General features: G+C 38.9%; 1 protein-coding gene across 1 annotated transcript in view; it reads right to left on the bottom strand.

Annotated features, from left to right (window-relative positions):
• ptp4a3a (protein tyrosine phosphatase 4A3a) overlaps positions 1–18,795 on the bottom strand; it is a 43,352-nt gene extending 24,557 nt beyond the window's left edge. The window contains exon 1 of the mRNA XM_079591514.1: positions 18,624–18,795. The gene's annotated coding sequence lies outside the window, so the exon portion shown is untranslated. The remainder of the gene's footprint in view (positions 1–18,623) is intronic.
• Positions 18,796–19,032: the final 237 nt, after the last annotated feature.

The raw sequence follows: 19,032 nt of genomic DNA, 5'->3' as shown, positions 1-19,032 counted from the left end.
TCACGTCTGCCAACCGTGCACAGAAAACTACCGTTAGTAGCGTCAAATTACAGCAATGAATAACACATTTCTATGGACAAAATACATATAAAAATAGTGGAGAAAACAGAGTGAGCTGCTGCTGGAAAGGTACGTGATCCAAGCTGCCCAAAACATGATAATTCATTATATTAAGCTTCAAGCGAATGCATTAGCGTAATGTTTAACATGGCTTGCCCTGTCAAGCGTTTTGACAGATACGTGTGCCGTTTAATGTGTGACACGTTTCCTCAGCACACAACTTTTGTTTTACGGTTATGTCCTTATCTTTAAGTGTTACAAATCTACTTGAGCATTTCCATTTTGCATGAAGGCTCGTCCTGACAGTCTGCATTAAACTTCAAACTTTACTGAATGAGCGCCGGCGCCCGCATGCAAACAGACATTAGAGAGGGAGACAATTAAAATACAGCGGAACAATATTAATTTTGCTGAAATATCTGTTGTTGCCTTGGGCGTTAGATTTAGGTTTAGAAATGAACATGTAATTCAAGACGTTTCTTAAAGAACATTCCTCTTAGCCTATCTGTTAACAAGGAGTTTGTGGTTTTATTTTTCTTTATTATCTTTATTATTATCTTACATTATAATGTAGAGATTTAAACTTTCCTTTTGCTTTATAGCTCTTATATTGTATAGAATTCAGTTGGCACATTTATTTGAAGGACAGCATTGGCCAGATTGTGGAATAGTGTGTTTTGTCACAAAAAAAAAGATAATTAAAACTGGCCTTTTTATGCGATTAATCGAATAAATAAATAGCCAACTAATCGATTATCAAAATAAGTTAGTTGCAGCCCTACTTGTGACTAAACCTTGTAACTCCATTGGATCCTTAAACTGTCAGGTCAAACCTCATAGCTCCACCCACCTCTATCGTGAATGAAGTGCTGCACGCAGTTTGGAGATTGCAGCATGTTTGCAATGCAAATGTAAATAAAGAACTGATGTTTGAACAAGTACAGCGTTCTCTTTACTTAGTCTATAAAGGATGTTTTTTCTTTTTGTATTTGAAGAGTGGAGTGTCTTAATCTGGTATTTGTCATCTAGTTTTAAATATCCTGTGCATAGTGCATAGGCCTAGTGCTTCATCTTTTATATATATCATGAGATGTTGTTCAAATGTTCAACAACAAGAAAAACTGAGCGCCAAAATAGGTACAATAAACTTTCCAACTAAGTTGATGAAAATGTAATGCTGAGACCGTCACAGATGCGGCTGTTCCAGTGACGGACAAAACACACAACTCTGTCAATCACTGGTCAAAGACCTTAGAACTCCATTTGAGCTCGATTAATGACATGCATGACCATATAGAAAGCCACAATACCAACTTTGATGACATATTTAATTATTTAAAAAACAGATTTCCGCCTGTTTGCCGTTAGATATTTTTACTTATCAAAACTGTGCTGTGGCAAAAAGGTTGGGAAACACTGATCTAGTCAAAGTGGATGCTGATTTTTTTTCATGGGACATTCCCTGTGTCTGCAGCTGTGTGTTTTCAAACAACAGCAGACCTTATGCTGATGTCAGAGGGTTTCCTGTCTGAGAACTGCAGCTGGACCGTCAGTATTGTAAAAAAAAAAAAAAGACGACAAAGACAGGGGAGGCAAACACTTAAACCCTAAATAAAAACAACTTTGGAAACAATTTTGGCACTGCCCTACAAATTTTCACACTGAATATCCTGTTTGACTTGGAAATACGTCACATTACAGATGTAAAATGGGCTGTGAATGCCATTTCATGTTGACTTTAAAGCTGTAACTTTTGGCCCTCTAGCAGTTAATAAACAGAACTGCATGTGTCTTGCGGAAGAACATTGTAGCCAGAGCTACTTCTCTCTGTTTATGTCTATGACAAGTCACGCAGGTACTGAGTTACTCTGCAGGGGTACGACCTGTACCAGTCTAAGATAGTCTGAATATAAAAACGTATCATAGGTGTGTACCGTAGTGATTGAAGAGAAGACAAAAACACAGTTTGGAAAATGGATTCATGATGTAGGCTACTCGCTTATTATATAATTTTTTTACATTTTGAACACACAAAAAAGTTACGGACTGCAGCTTTAAAGACAAAATAACATTTAATTGATCTAAATTTAAATGGAAAATCCCAATGGAAAATTAATAATAATATTTTTTACTAATCTACACTTTCTGCACCTTTAAATGCAATGCAGCATGTGAGCTAGACTCTTCCATCATCCTCCATGAAGTAAAGGGGAAAAGGAAGTCTGTTCAGTTGGCCAAAGCACAAATCCTAAATCTCCTTGAAGGAGACTTATGCATCGCAGACGCATCACACAAATCATATGGTACAGGTCTTACAATTTAGTACCTGAATTTGACATTAACATTCAATTTTTTTCACCCCAAATTTATTTCAGTAGATATGTTTAATCACAAAACAAAACAAATTGATTGTGGACATATTATCGTCAGTCGGGGGAAAATTGAAAGTCTGATCAAAAGTTATGACACACTACCATTCAAAAGTTTAAGAAAAGACAGATGATTTGAGGTCTTATTCGTGTCTGTAGCACCAATGGTGTGGCATCAAACACAACTAAGGTCCAAATATGTTTCCCAAACACACTGCCCATAAAACTGGGATAAGATAAAGTATTTTGCCATTCACTAGTTCACTTCAACTTTAAACATGGGCCTCACATTTTACATTATTATATGGGATTAAATGCCGCCCAACGCCTATTTTATCTCGTAGCATGATGTGAATAGTTTCCTGACTGAACACCAGAAGTTTTGCCACTTTTAACAGCCTGACATGGGAGGAATGAGTTTTCCCTCTTTTCCCACCCCATCTTCTCGTGATTAAATCCCAGTCTTGCGTCACAGCAGGCTCAGGCAGCCACCCATGGCCCTCCACTGGATTAATTAAAAGCATTTCTATTATAACCACTTCATGGGATGAGAACAATAAGCCACTGTAAAAGAGCAATACAACATTGGGAGGTAGATCTGTGCAGAGTGATTGCTTTCACCGGTGTTTCAAGTTAATGGATGTAAGACAATAAAAAAACCACTGGTTACGTTCACTGTTGCATAACTTCCTGTTGAGATCACAGGCTTTTTAAATAATGTGCAAATATATATCACCAATTAAAGGTGATTTCATTTGGCATTTTGTATTCTATACTACTTGCATGTTACACTGTTGGTTAATAGTTTTAACGTGTCTTGCGTAGCCAGACCTTGCAAAAATCTGACTTGCAAAAAGATCAGATCTGACTTGCAAAAAAACAACAATTGACCACTGTTCGCCTTTTATGATTTTGTCTTTCATTTTTGCTTTTTATTTGATGTGATTCAGCGCTCAGGGCTCCAGACACTAGATTTTGTTGGAGCACGTTTCCCAACTGATAGAGCTGCCATTTCTGTTGCATATGAAACAGCATAAAGCAAACTAAATGAAAGCGGAACGAAACTGTGCTTCTTTTTTGAGCCGTGCAGAGTGGACCAATTATTAGCTCGGAGCAATATTAGACATTAGCATCCAAATTCAGCAAAGAATTCTCAGTCACCATAGATAATGTATCAGATCAAACAGCGCTGACGTGGAAACCAAGAGAAACATTGAGCCATGAACGAACAAGTTAAAGAAGGCTCTCCAGTCAGTTGTATAAGCAGTAGATGGCGGCAGAGGAGCACTCATTGGCTTATCAGCCATTTGCACTCCCTAATATATGGAAACATTGGAAAAGTCAAAGTCTTGTGAAAAACAAAAACTTTTCTTCAAATTGTGACTGAATTACACAAAAAACAAGTAAAAGGCCCTCCTTTTATAGCCTAATCCCTGAAGCTGTCGGTCAGTTTAGTGTGGTACATTTAGTAAGAGTAGAATTTGTAAATTTTCCCCAATACAAATGGGATTTTTGCAAGTTCCTGTTGTTAATAACAGTTAATTTTATCTGCACCTTGATTCAAACTCAGTGCTTTACTGTCAAATTTCCAATAAACATGTAATAGTATTAGTAACTGCACTTATTAAAGCAAACCGATTGCTTTAAAATTGCCTTTATGATTAAAAATCCCCCAAGCGCTACCAAGTCAGGTGCTGGTGTGTGCATCATCTGTAGAACTTAGTGCCTTTGATTCACTGTATTTTTGATTCACTGTATTTTTGATTCACTGTATTGATTGACTATATTTCCTGTGTCTTTCTTCCATTAACACTAATAATCAAATATGATTGATTATTATAGGACACAAGAGAGTGTCAATGCATTGATAATCTAGCTTCCCTCTGCTCTCTGGGGCAGAAGTTTCCATACTCATCCCTTCCAATCACCCTACTACCTGTCTGTATGATCATATCCCCCCACCCATCTCCTTTAGGCCATTTCTTCTTTAGTTGTTCATGCACTCACTCATATTATCAACACCTCTCTTCACACTGGTGAATTTCCCACAGCATTTAAGCAGGATTGGATAACCCCACTGCTTAAGAAACCCACTCTGAATCCAACACTTAGAAAACAACAGACCGGTATGCCTTCTTCCATTAATTTAATTAATTATCTACCTTTCTTACACAGAACAACCTGCTAGACAATAACCAGTCTGGCTTCAAGAGTGGCCACTCAACTAAGACTGCCCTGCTCATAGTTACTGAAGCTCTGAGAATGGCAAGAGCAGCTTCCAAATCATCAGTACTCATCTTGCTGGATCTGTCTGCTGTTTTTGACACAGTAAAACACCAGATCCTCCTATCAACCCTCATGACACAGGGCATCTTAGGATCTGCACTCCAGTGGTTCAGGTCTTACCACTCAGGTAGGTCCTTCAGGGTGTCGTGGAGGGGTGAAGTGCCTAAGCCGCAATCTTGCTATTGGGCCGGGGTACCTCAGGGCTCAGTGCTTGGACTAGTACTCTTCTCAATCTACATGTCATCACTGGGATCTGTCATTCGGAAACATGGATTTTCGACGACACATAGCACAGATCCTCTCATTCCGACCGGATGATCCGACGGTAGCCTGCCTGACAGACATTCCTGGCTGGATGAAGGACCACCACCTTCAAGTCAACCTTGCAGAGATGGAACTGCGTGTGGTCTCGACCAACCCAACACTTACAACCTCTCCATTCTGCCAGGACATCTTGGAGTTGTGATTGATGATCAGTTGAACTTCACAGACCATATTGCTCCAACAGCCCAGTCCTGCAGATTTGCCTTATACAACATTAGGAAGATTAGACCCTTCATATCGGAGCATGCTACACAACTCCTTGTCCAAGCTCTTGTTCTATCCAGACTGGACTATTGTAATGTTCTCTTGGCAGGCCGTCCATCATGCACTGTCAAGCCTCTGCAATTTTTTACATTTACATTTATTCATTTAGCAGATGCGGCAGCAATAGTGGTCTTTAACAAGCCAATGAGAGTGCACGTCACACCTCTCTTCATCTATTTACACTGGCTGCCAATCACATCAAATTTAAGGCTCAGGGGTCTCATTTATAAAGCGTGCGTACGCACAAAATGGGGCTGGAAACTAGGGGTGTGCCAAAAAAATCGATTCACAGAAGAATCTAGATTCTCATTTGCAACGATTCAGAATCGATCTGAAATGTCCAAGAATCGATTTAATAAATAAATAGGGGTGTCACGATTCTCCAAATCCTCGATTCGATTAAATTTTCGATTCTAAGGTCACAGTTCGATTCGATTCTCGGTTTAAAAAAAAAATTTTTTTCAAAGCACAGGTAGCTATGCCATTTTTAGACCAAATTTAAATTTAGACCAAATGTCAAATTTAAAACATTTATTAAGAACACAATGTAACAATAACTTATATCTTCAGTCAATTGGAAACTTAAGCAAAATAGCCTGCGATAGTTTCTCCTTTGTAACCCCTTCTTCACAGAAGATGACATTCAAGTTCACAACAAACAAACAAACAGTTTAACAGATAAATCTATGCGTCGCGCAGAGCCACGTCTTTCTAACACTTTATTCTCTGTGTACATACACACACACACACACACACACACACACACACACACATACCGGCGGCGCCATTCAGCGTCTCATAACATGGACATGATCTTAATTCCATAATGTCCATAAACATATTGCAGGTTATAAACTGAGAAAGTGCGCGCGTCTGGTGTGCGATACCTCGAGTTGTCATAGACGCGACGCGGCGCTTCTCGTCCGGTGTGTGCGATGCCTCGTGTTGTCAAAGACGCGGCGCTTCTCTTCCGGTGTGTGCGATGCCTCGAGTTGTCATAGACGCGGCGCTTCTCGTCGGGTGCGGACCCCAGAGGAGGTTGACTCGCAGCATTTCAACACGCGTGTTTTTTTCCGCTTGACAAGCCGACCGAACGTGACATGGGGGCGTGGCAGCATCGACGATTCCATTTTTTAATTCGATGATCGAGATTGTGACTTAATTTCGATCGATTTCGATTAAAAATCGAAATCGTGACACCCTTATAAATAAATAAAATCAGCTGGCTGTTCGCCTCCATTTTTTTAACTAGCCTATACGGGACGTGAGCGGCAAATCACTAAAACAAAAAGAAAGCAAATGGATGAGAGGGAGATCTTTCGTTCCTACCATTTGCATGTGTTTTAAGTCCTGTCAGTTTAACAGGGCGCGCTTGACATGGCATAAGAACGAGCAGAGAGAGAGAGCCGGCCGCGCGCGCGCACTCACCCGAGCGCTGTCTGCTCTCTCTCTCTCTCCGGCCGCGCATATTAATCAAAATCAATTAATACGATGGTGTCGGGAAAAAAACTCTCCAGTGATGAAACGTTTTCTGTGTTGACAAATCTTGTGCGATATCCTAAACTGCCGAATGCATTGCTTGTTTTTTCTGTTTACATTTCATTGTGAATGCTGCTACGTCAGAGCGGCCAAAGCGTCAACAAGATTCCCCGTACTTTTTGACAAGCGTCCTTGACAGGGCGGCTATAGCTTTTTTGCAGCTCAAGTCGGCGGCGGTGTGAACGTACAGTCAGCCGCCAGCTGCAGACCAACGCACACTGCAGTGCTTCACGAAACTCCCTGCCAACTCCGAGAGGGCAAAAAAAAAAAACTCGGTCTATCGCTGCTTCATCGCCAGGTAGCTTAGGGGTAGGACTATTATTCATTTTGAAAGAAGCACTTTATTTTCATAACTTGTTATTCTTTAAGTTACTGTGTCTGACTGAGAAATATAGATGTTTTTTTGTCTTCACCGGTTGTGTTCTACATGATAATCGAATCGAATCGTTTTGAATCAAAAAATCTTTTTGAATCGAAAATCGATTTTGAATCGAATCGTGGCCTCAAGAATCGGAATCGAATTGAATCGTGAGATGGTAAAAGATTCCCACCCCTACTGGAAACGTACGTACGCCAGTTCCCACGCAAAGGTTGTGATCTATAAAAAACTAACTTGACGGGAGAATGTGCGCACCTTTAAGCAAACTTTGAGCGGTGCGTACGCAGATTCTGGAGACAAAGGGAATTGGCGACACTGATGGTGAGCTGGAGTTAAATGTCTTTTTGGTCACTTTTAGACAGAAAATCGAAATAAAATTATACATATACAGAAATATAATTCAAATATAATTTCACTCACCAAGCCTATCACTTGAAGGAAATATCCACACCTTAAATGTCCGCGCCAGTGAGCGCGTTGGGCCGTTTACGCATATCTAACGGCAGATGAAGTAAAACTGTAAATCTTCATTATGAGTCCTAATCATAAATAGGCTACGGTGCATGTTCACAATAACAGTTTAAATAAAATAATGATTTAAACTACGTTTTACTTCTGATTACTAAACTATGTCATATTACATTTAGATTAAATATGACATTCTCATTAATGGAGTTAAACACTTAAACTAGCTACATGAAATTTACTGAAAAGTTAAAATAGCCTATATATATAAATAGCCTATAAATATTTGTTGTGGATGCAATGCTTTTAAACACTTTTCCTTTGGCATGCTGTGTTTTAATGTTTTAACTACAGAGATAATTGCTGCCTATGATAATAGCAGATTGTGCAAATATAATGCACAACAAGGTCGATCTGTTTCCATTAAAAATATAAATCAATTAAAAATACTATTTGGTCAGTGGAAAAGATTGAGAAAAACTTTCTCTGAAATGTATTTTACACTATTTGATTTATTTATTCAAAAACAAGGCAAGGATAGGCTACTAAATGATTTTTATTAATGTAATGTGACGGCACATCCGTATTTCATATTTTCCTAATGTCTTGTACCGTTAAACATGTTATCACGTGGATGAATAATCATATGCAAATGATATGCAGATGAGGATATGCATAGTAAAACTAGGCGTTGTAAGCTCCATATATGGTTATTTCGGGGAGGAGACGCATGTGCGCACAATCTTCCGCTGACTGGGATTTCTAAAGTGAATCCTGCGCAGTTTTTGGCGTACGCACGGTTTTATAAGTCTGAATATTTTTTTGCGTACGCCATTTTGGGCTTTCATTTTGGGCGCACGTACACTTTTAGTAAGGATCCTACGCACAGTTTTATAAATGAGACCCCTGATGTTTGCCAACAAGACAACCACTGCACCAAATCTAAACTCACGACATGAGCCATCCAGAAGCTTGCGTTCTGCAAATGAACGGCGCCTTGTGGTGCCATCCCAAAGAGGCACAACATTATTGGACATTTTCCTCATCTGTTCCCTGCTGGTGAAATGATCTGCCAATCTGAGCAGCTATGGCTAAAGTGTTTTGTGAACACTTGACCCATTAAAGGGGTGGTTTACTGCTTTTTTTCTTTGCATGATTGTATTTATGGGGTGCAATATAACATGTCTTCGTTTTTTTTTTTTTTTTTTTAGCCTTATTTTTCATAAATTTGACCTTTATTGTAAGCCGCTTTCTCCTCTGTCATTTGAACGACCGGTTGACTTCCTGATTCTATGAAACCACTCCCTCAGAAACAGGCATGGGCTCAGATTGGAAAGTTGGGCCGGTGCGTTGTAATTGGCAAAACTGCGCAGTACACGTTGTCCGGAAACTTCACGCCCATCACCTTTACGGGCGAAAGTTGCATGTGTTCTGGTCAAATGTAAATAATGGTGTCAATACTGTCGTCAGTTTGAGCCAGAATCAGACCCAGAAAGCGGCAATGAAGAGTCAAGCAGAACCTCCCCAAACACGGCTCTTACAAAACGTTTCTGAATGGTAAATTTTTTTTATTATTATTATTCTATTCTACTATTATTATATAATAATTTCGATACGCTGTTACTTGAAAATGCCACTGCTGACACTTGTTAGCTTTTGAGATACGGGTTTCTCCTGATTAAACATTTAATATAACTGAATAAATGACTGAGTAATACCGCAGCTGAAGTTTGCTGTTGCGATTACATTTTTTTTTTTTTTTTACTTTATACACGTTTGTCTTATAAAAATAGCATCGAACTACTGGCTACTATAAACAAACAGCTTTGGCATTGGTTTACGTTCATGATCAAATCGAAAAATTACTTCATAAAGTATACATGGAAAATACATTTACAAAATTAGTACATAATTACAAGTTGCAGGTTCAAAATGTTTACGCGTTTGTCATAGACACACGAAATAGCATAACTAAGTGGCTATAACGCGAGCGCTGGCATTTGTTTACGTCCCTGATAAAACTAAAACATTACGTCTGAAATTATACATGCAAACATTTAAAATTATTAAGTCTTACTTACAGGTTGTGGCCCAACAACGGCTGCCTCTGCGTTTAAAGTTGGAACTGCTTCATGTTTTAGAAACAGTTACTTGTTTAATCCGGCATTGAATTCGTGGAGATTCTGGAAGCTGTCTTCCGTAAAATGCGCAGCACAGAGAGCTACGATTGAAATTTTCAGGAACATAATAAAACAGAAATTGTAGCCATTGTTGACGAACTACAGCGTCCATAGGAAGCCCGAACACAGAAGACCTGACAGCTGGGTGAAAATAACACACTTTCGACGGCATGGCTACAGCTCTCCACTATAATTCTTCCTCTTCCACAACGCCGCAGAAATATGGCCACGTCCCCTTTTTTGCATATTCCGGAGGGAGGGTTGATGTAAATGTATGGGTTAGCTACGTATAAAACCCGGGAAGTATCTCGTTGTAGTTCCATTCGAGTCGTTTTTGTAGGCATTAAACTTCCTGATTTTTAAAAGACAATATATCTGCTTACGTTGAACTTTCAGCAATCAGCACAGCAACTTTGCAGATACTGTTCATGCACCAACAGCAACATTACACACTATTTAAAATGAAAAAAGTGAAATCGCAATCAACCACCCCTTTAATATTAGTACTTGTTCTGTTCTATTCTGTTTCTCTAATCATTAAAAAACTTACTACATACTGTTGCCCTCTTGTTGATTTGATTGATTCTATTGTTCTCATTTGTAAGTTGCTTTGGACAAAAGCGTCTGCTAAATGATTAAATGTAAATGATAAACTATTAATTAACTCCATCTCATCATCCTAACAAGCCTGAACCAGAAGAGCCTCTCGAGACATCTGTACAGTAACGCATTTGGTGCGAGTCAGAGGCTGTCATGAGAACTGTCATCTTGGATACTGAATCAAATGTATGGAACAATGCCTTCTGGAAGACTACAGTTTGATATCTAAAGTATGTTACATTTAGTACACCGCAGTCCACAACCAATGTACTGAGCTTAATTAAAAGCAGATACAAAATAAGATGAAAACCATCATTGTTTCCGGAGTCTCTGTTAAGTAAAGCCACTGCGCTTGAATCTGCAACACCAAGGCAATAAATTACATCAGGTTGAATCGGTCAGACAAACTCACTTCAAATTAGACGCTCGCTCACAATACCGCTATTAGTTAGCAACAGGGTTGCACAATATTGAAAATAAATATGATCTGTGATGACATGTTTATTAATGCGACGCGATAATGCTTTCAGTGTGTAAAATCTATTTAAGTGATATTTGAAAAATAAAATATCCAACAAAAATTTTCACAAGAAAGCATCACTGCAACTAGGGATGCACTGAAATAAAAATTCTGTGCCGAAACCGAAAATTCTGGATGCACTTGGCCGAAACCTGAAAATGACTTTGACATGCCACTTTTTCATGAAAGGGAGTCATACTCAAGCGGCAGCCTTACGGTCTGTCTCGTGAAACCAACACGGAAGTGACAAACTGCCTTTTCATCTACTGACCACTAGAGACAGGCTGCAAAAGAGAGTCGATCCTCCATGTTAAAGGGATGGTTTGGAGTAATTTCAACCTAGGGTCCTTTGCACCATGAACTTCCATGATTTGGGAAAAGCCCGTAAAAGTCCTGGCAGAAAGCGATGTGTATGTAGTGTAAACGACGCCCTGGTTTCAGGAATGCAGTAATATTTTGTTGGTAGTACCAGTTTGCAACAATTATAAGTTAACACTGAGTTGTCAACACCTCGGAAAAAAATTTGGATATGCCAAAAAACTTTTTCAGCAACACCGGGTGATCGCACAACTTTTACAGGCTTTTCCCAAATCACGGAAGTGACCTCGACGTCCGGGTTAGCGGTAGCATAAGCCATCAGGCAAGTGTTATTTAAATAAACTCCTGATTACAAACTTTCCAATGCCTTGTTTTATGAGTACAGAACCTATTTGTACTACTGTAGAAGTTTAGTACCATTCCGGGCATTATTAGTGGGGTAATTTACGAGATACAACATTCGGATCCATTAGCGCCTGCACTAATCCATACAGGTGATATCTCTAAATAAGCTCTAACTTTAATAATGTTCGACCAAGGAAAAAAAAAGTGTGGCTCGAGGTCATGGTGCAAAGGACCCTAGGTTGAAATTACTCCGAACCATCCCTTTAAAATGCCAACTTTACTTTATGTGTTTACAGCCTAGTACAAAAAGTGGTTTTGGTCTATATAGCTTATTTTGCCCTTCATGACAACTGTGAGGGGGTGAATTTTTTTTATACCTCATCCGTTTAAATTATATCTCACTCAAGTGGCCACGCCCTTAATTATGCAGAACTTTAAGGCTTAAGCCTTAATGGATTGCCGCTGCTGTCACTACTAGCCGTTTGTCTGCTGTCTGTTAGCGTCACGTTACTCAGCTAATTCTGCCTCTTTGTCTGTTTTCTGTTATTCAGGAGTGATGTGCGGTGACGTGCTACCAAGATGGCGACGGCCAGCTCCGCCCACTTTGGGCTTCAAAAATGCTCTTCAGAAACCTACGGGTGACATACTACATGACAGTTGGTCTTCTGCCGTCAGTCTGAAGGTCTGGCTACACGAGACTATGAATTAAGGAGTCAGCCTGACTCCTGTTTATTTTGAATGTCTACCAAGCTAGTGAAGCTATTTGGTTTATTTACAGTGGCTACACTGGTGCACAATTATTTAATAATAAAAATAATAATTACATAGCCTATGTAATTAAATAAATAAAAATAGATTACAATTTTCAAGTTGGTAAACAAATTAATAAGAGAAAAAGGTAGATCAAGAATCGTTTTTGAATCGGATCGGAACGTGAGGTGCCTAAAGATTCCCACCCCAAGTGAACAGTGTTTTTTTGTTGTCTATTCTCTGCTATTTGCGTCAACCTAAAACTTTGACTTGTTGTAACTTTTTTAAGTATTCATTCTGTTATCGCAAGCCATTGCGATATAAATTAGGGCTGCATAACGATTAATCGCAACTAATCGTTTGCAGAATAAAAGTTTTTGTTTACATCATATATGTGTGTGTACTGAGTCTAATAATTATGTATATATAAATACACAAACATGCATGCATCATTTTAAGAAAAAAATCTATTTATATATTAAGTACCGGTATTTATAATTATATATAATATAAATTTTATTTAAATATAAAAATGTATATAAACATGTACATATTTTTTAAAATATATACATGCATGTGTGTGTATTTATAAATACATAATTATTTTACACAGTACACACATATGATGTAAACAAAAACTTTTATTCTGCAAACGATTAGTTGCGATTAATCGTTATGCAGCCCTAATATTTACTGGCTGGTTAAATTACCGTACATTATGTCATAGAAAACCACATTGTGTTGTTTATTGAAATGGCAATTAAAAGTGTGTTTTATGTTTGTTTGTAAGCCAATTACTGGGGAGGAGGATCGTGTGGGAAACACTGACAAGAGCTACAAGTCACAAAGAGTTCTATTTCTCTGTGCGGACAGAACACAATTAAGGTAGGCAAGGAGTTGTCAGAGCAACACTTAACACTTCTAACACAAGTAAGAGCACATCAGTAGGAGCTCTGGAGCGTACGGCTTAATAACTCCCCTGCTGTGAAAAACGAAACCAAAGTTATGTTTACTTGGCAACAGCTGAAATGTTGTTGGCAGCTGCATGTTTGAGAGTTTATGGTTTAAGATGTTTGTTACGTAAAGGACATGGGAGGTTCTTACAATTGTCTAAGAAGAAACTGAATTGGGTTTGTGCACATTTTCACAATATATGGAAGACAATATAAAACAGGGCTGCATGAGTGGTCAAAAAATGATAATGAGATTTGAACTGCAATATGATCTTATTAAACAATGAATGAATAATTTAATAACTCATATTTCTGCTTTTCTTTAGGTCCTGGTGCTGCAATACTGAAGCCCTAACACAGGGTTCCTAAAATCCGGTCCTGGAGGGCCATTGACCTACAGGGTTTAGTTCCAACCCTAAACAAACACCGGAACAAGCTAATCAGGGTCTTCAGAGTTACTAGATAATTTCAGTTAAAGGGGTGATTGATTATGGTTTCACTTTTCTAACTTTAGTTAGTGCGTTATGTTGCTATTTGAGCATAAACAACATCTGCAAAGTTACAACGCTTAAAGTTCAAAGCAAAGGGACATATTTTCTTTTACAGAAATCGATTTTTAAGGACTACAACAAACGCCAAACTGACTGATAGGCACTACACAAGCTTCTTTTTGGGTTAGTGACATCACAAACCCAAAAATTGACATGAACCACGCCCCGGGAACGCATTTATAGATTATCATGACAGAATATGCTAATCGATGACTAGAAGATAGTTAACTCCATCAGTTACATAAATTCATCAACTAACCATTCAGACATGTCCTGTTGCATTCTACATGTTCACTTCTTCTTGAGTCTCTCCATCATTATCCGACTCCGGTTTGAACATAAAAGGCAGAACAGTTTCTGACATTTCAGTGCGTGTCTGCGTGAGGTAATCAGAACTGCTAACACACAAATTGTAGCTCCGCCCTCTTCTTGAAAGGGAGCAGCAGCTCATTTGCATTTAAATGGACACACAAAAGGACACGTTTTTTTGCTCACCTAAAAAGGGATAATTTTAACATGCTATAAAAATTATCTGTGTGGTATTTTGAGCTAAAACTTCACATACACACTCTGAGGACATCAGAGACTTATTTTACATCTTGTGAAAAGGAGCATTAGGCTATGCCACCCCTTCAGTTAAGCGAGTTTGATCAGGGTTGAGACAAACCAAAGACTCTAGATTTACAAAGACGGTGCACTCATATTACTATGAATGGGAAAGTGCAATGCGAAATATGGCGGAACAAGTCCCATCTTCTAAATAAAAGAGCCAAAGTCACTGCGTCACTGCAGCCGCCTTTAGAAGCTCTGGCAGCTATAGAAACAGTCAGTGTTCTGAGATGCACACACTGACTGGTCTAGCCTGAAAAATGCAGGTTTTTTGTCATGATCTGAGCTTTTAGAAACAAAAATTGATTATACAGTTGTTTTCAGACTTCACTGGTGATTTAATCATGTTGAAAAGCTTTGGAGAATTTGATGTTTCCCCATTCAACGAAATAGGAGCTGTGCTCGTACCTGATTTGAGGAACCCTGCCCTAAAATGTGGTCATTTATTAGAGATGTGCAAGACTAGTCGCCTAAACGGTACATCTGCTACTAGTCGACACTGGAAACAATAGTCGATTACACAGAAAAAAATACACAAGATTTTACTTTCAATTTCATTAAAAAAACTAATACTAAAAAACTCTGAAGCTTACGGAAGACAAATAAACAGTGATAAAGAAAGAGCAAATAAAACCAACTACAATAGAACAAAGACAAATGAAATGGACGTAGCTGAAAAGCCTCAAGCACTAGAAATAGCCTATACATAATATGTATAAAGTAATAATTAAATTATAATTAATCAATGAATGGGATTTACTGTGTAAATTAAATATAGCCTACATTTATTCGTATTAAAGTTACAAAAGCAGTGAGAATGTTTCTCTATTTTTTGTTGTTTACATTAGTACATGACAGCAGTCGGCAATGATAGCCTCGTGGGCAAGTGCGCTGACATGAAGCGCCATTACGCTTCGGGCGAGTCCCGGCTAGTGGACCTTTCCCGATTCTGTCCCCCCTCTCTCTCTCTCCCACCTCACTTCCTGTCTAGCTACTGTCCTATCCTAATAAAACGCAAAAAACGCCAAAAATAAAATCTTTAAAAAACAAATAATAACAGCAGGTAAATTTGGCACTTTAAGACCGACTGCACGGATCCATTATACTCGTCCTTTGTTATTTCTCAACTTCTTACGTTTACTTAAGACATACTTCACTTTGACACATATGTGTATTTAACCGTTCAAGCCCAATTAGGCGCTGAGTTCAGTTCTCACGCGCTCTATGAGCGACGGCTTCATGCCGTGCGTCTCGCGCACATATACTGAAATTAGTTGTCTTTAGCAGCTTATTGTGCTCCATCACAGTGCTTAAAAACGCATGAAAACGATAAGCTTTAGTGACTGTGCAGCACAGCAACGTCACATGAGCGTAACCGCGATAGAGACGATAGTCAAAAATCTCTACAGGTTGATACATTTCTACCGGTTAATCGTGTCTGCTGTATATCGCCCACCCCTATTTCCTGAATGATATTTTCTGAAACGGTTTAAGGAATGTTAGCAGAAATCAATTCACTTCCAATTAGGCACAAATTTTCCTAACTGGTTCTTTCTGGGTGGGCAGATGACCAATAATTCACATTAAGCGCCCAATGGAATTCCATCATTTGACATGATGAATAAGTTCCAGTCGGCTGGAGAGTGTTTTTAAATGATTTGCGTGATGTTATTTGTTTGTGTGAAATTGGATGTATCCACAGCCACAGTTCAATACACTGTGTGTGCTGCACTCATGTGCACCTGCAAGAATACTTGCATCATTGAACCAAGAGACTTCTCACACACAAATGAATAGCAGACAAACCACCTAGACCACCAAACCCACTTCAGCTTTGAGTCAGCAACTAAACCTGAGAAAAACACTGAAAACCTGTCAAATCGTGATCATTTTGAGTTGTGTGCCTAAGCAAATATGTTCTTGTGCACAAGAATGCATGCATGCATGCAATGACAATATGAGTTATTAATAATGAAATATTTCTAGTCTTTCCAATTTAAAAAAATATATTTATTATTATGCACGTTAAATGCTCTGCACTGAAATTCGCCCCACAAAGATGCACACGTCGCATCTAATAAGCACATAAATGAGTAACATCTGGAACATAAATTAGCCTAAATCACCTGCGGCTAAGTTCAAGTTGGCATACTCCCTGGCACACTGTGTGTGGCTAACAACTGTTTATCAAACAGATAATTGCATGACCCATATCCGGTTCGGGTCAAGTGCTGGCTGATCCTCACCAACTTTGGCACATACTTCAAAGCTGGAGATAGGAGCATGTTTATTCATTTTCATTCTGCAGGGGCAGGTAACTATCAAAGTCCTATACCTAGAGAATACACAACGATTTTTCGGATATGATTAGGCTAAAGAGCTCCGTGACCCCTACCATCGACAAACACCACCTCTGGCGCTTTAGGAAGGAGCTCCATGTGATTTTTCTTTCATGTAAGATGTTAGTGCCTGGTCATAGTCATCCAGCTGGGCAGATGAGATCTACATTTCCCTGCTGGCACCCTACAACCTCGCGATCAAGTTTTATAGACCACAGCTCAGGGCAAGTAAAATTCCCAAGGAATTGAACAAAAGAGGAGCTCCATATAGCTAAAACCGCACTGCAAAAAAAGAGCAGTCACTGACATCTCAAGGAATCCTGTACGTCACCGAGAGTGCAGAAACAGCTCTTTCTGGCACACGGACTGAAGGTCATGTGGAAGTATTTATTTGAGGATCGGGACCCTCTTGGGGAAAGCTCTGCAGAATTCTTGGTCCTGAGAATTTGCTGGTCTTTCTCTTACCACATAAGAAGTCCTATGTAGAGAATGAAAAACAATGTGCAAAGCAGACAAAAATACCACGGGCTTGGAGCGTAAATGTGATGCATTTCTGATGAAAACAGCTGACTTGCTCCGCTAAAACATTTTCTTCTGCAGAAAACAGCTTTGCCTCCAGTCTTTAAGCAGACATTAGTTAAAACATGTGAGAATGGGCAGTATGAATGAAAAACAACTCTACAAAAGCCACTTGTAATTGCAACACTATAGCAAACAAAGTTGACAACAAATAGGCCTATCTGAAATGAAAATGTAGCCAAAGTGCAACCATTGCAGTCAAATGTGTAAGATAACTTTAAAAGTCATCTGTAAATGTGAATTGTCAGTCTGAATTGTGAATGACCTGTTGGCTGGGTGAGTGTCTTAATTTCTGCTATTAATCATGACAGGTATACATACAGAACACAAACACAATGGCAATGCATACCACTACAATGTCATCACTCAATAATAGAAGAAATTGCCTTGTTCAGCATCCCTCTAAAGTCAAAAGACTTATGTAAAGTGGCACAAATCCTGACTAAAATATGAATCTGTGATGTGGGTGACCTGGCTGAATTACTCCGGTTTCTAACCAGATGCTGCAATGGTATGGGTAGAAAGACATGTTTACTCTCCTATTGACAATAATGCAAAAATACCTAAGGGTACTTATCATTGGGGGCGGGGGGGAGTTACACGACCAATTTGTTCAATCTTATATAGGCCTAGGTCTTTTTCCCCCTAACAGAAGTAACGTTAGCCTACTTCATACATAGCTTTCAATCTGGAGCTATAACGTTAACGACACAGAGACGTGGACATAAAAATTACAAGATGTCGCCCTAAACCGTTGAAAATGGCCTATAGACTGACAATACAAAATGATTAAACCTCATTTTATAACGAAAATCGTGTAGGCTAGTCTTTGTTATTTTACTAAAATCCTGTAACATTTAGTTTATGCTGGTCCCCCCGGACATTTGTCTGGACATATCCCACAAAACAGCATGTTAAGCACATTAACACAGCTTTTTATGCAACATGTTCTTTACAGCTACTATAATTTAGGAAAAATAACCGAAAACTACACTGATAACTCTGCCGACCATGATTTCCGACAGAAAGCCGGTATTTGGGCAACACCCTCCTCAGCCACACAATCCGCTTAAATGCTCATCATACACGGCGCTCTGGTCGCTCATCAAGTCTATTTTCAACAGTCAGTTTTTAACATCTAATACGCATTTATTAAGAAAGATTGCGAAAGATTGTGCCTTCATTCTACTTACCGAGAGGTTCCAGCAAATAATCTACAATGTCTGAGTGACTCAAGCCTCGCCATGCGATCGTAGTGATGTCCGATTCGCGAGCCAATCGTTCTTGTTGGAAGTTCTTTCTCGTGAATCAGACGAACCGATTCGCAAAACCAAATGGTTCAACCAGATCAATTTGCCGGAGTTCTAACAAGCCTTGATGACGTTATTTTTAAAGAAAAAAATGTTTTGTAAATTAGGACGAAAACAGCTACTGTTACTAATGGACGAACAGCATATACTTTCATTTGCTTGGAAAAATATCCAGACATGTCACTAAAGTTTGCATTTTTTTTTTTCAATTGATTTCATTTGAGACAAAAAAAAAAGACAAGTGAGTTTTCGAATTTGAAATGAATTGGCTGTCATGTGCAATATTAATTAA

The sequence above is a fragment of the Phoxinus phoxinus genome (assembly GCF_949152265.1).
Source record: "Phoxinus phoxinus genome assembly, chromosome: 19".
Lineage (NCBI taxonomy): Eukaryota > Metazoa > Chordata > Actinopteri > Cypriniformes > Leuciscidae > Phoxinus > Phoxinus phoxinus.
Note: the sequence above shows the minus strand (reverse complement) of the source record. Positions and strands in the feature narration are given on the sequence as shown.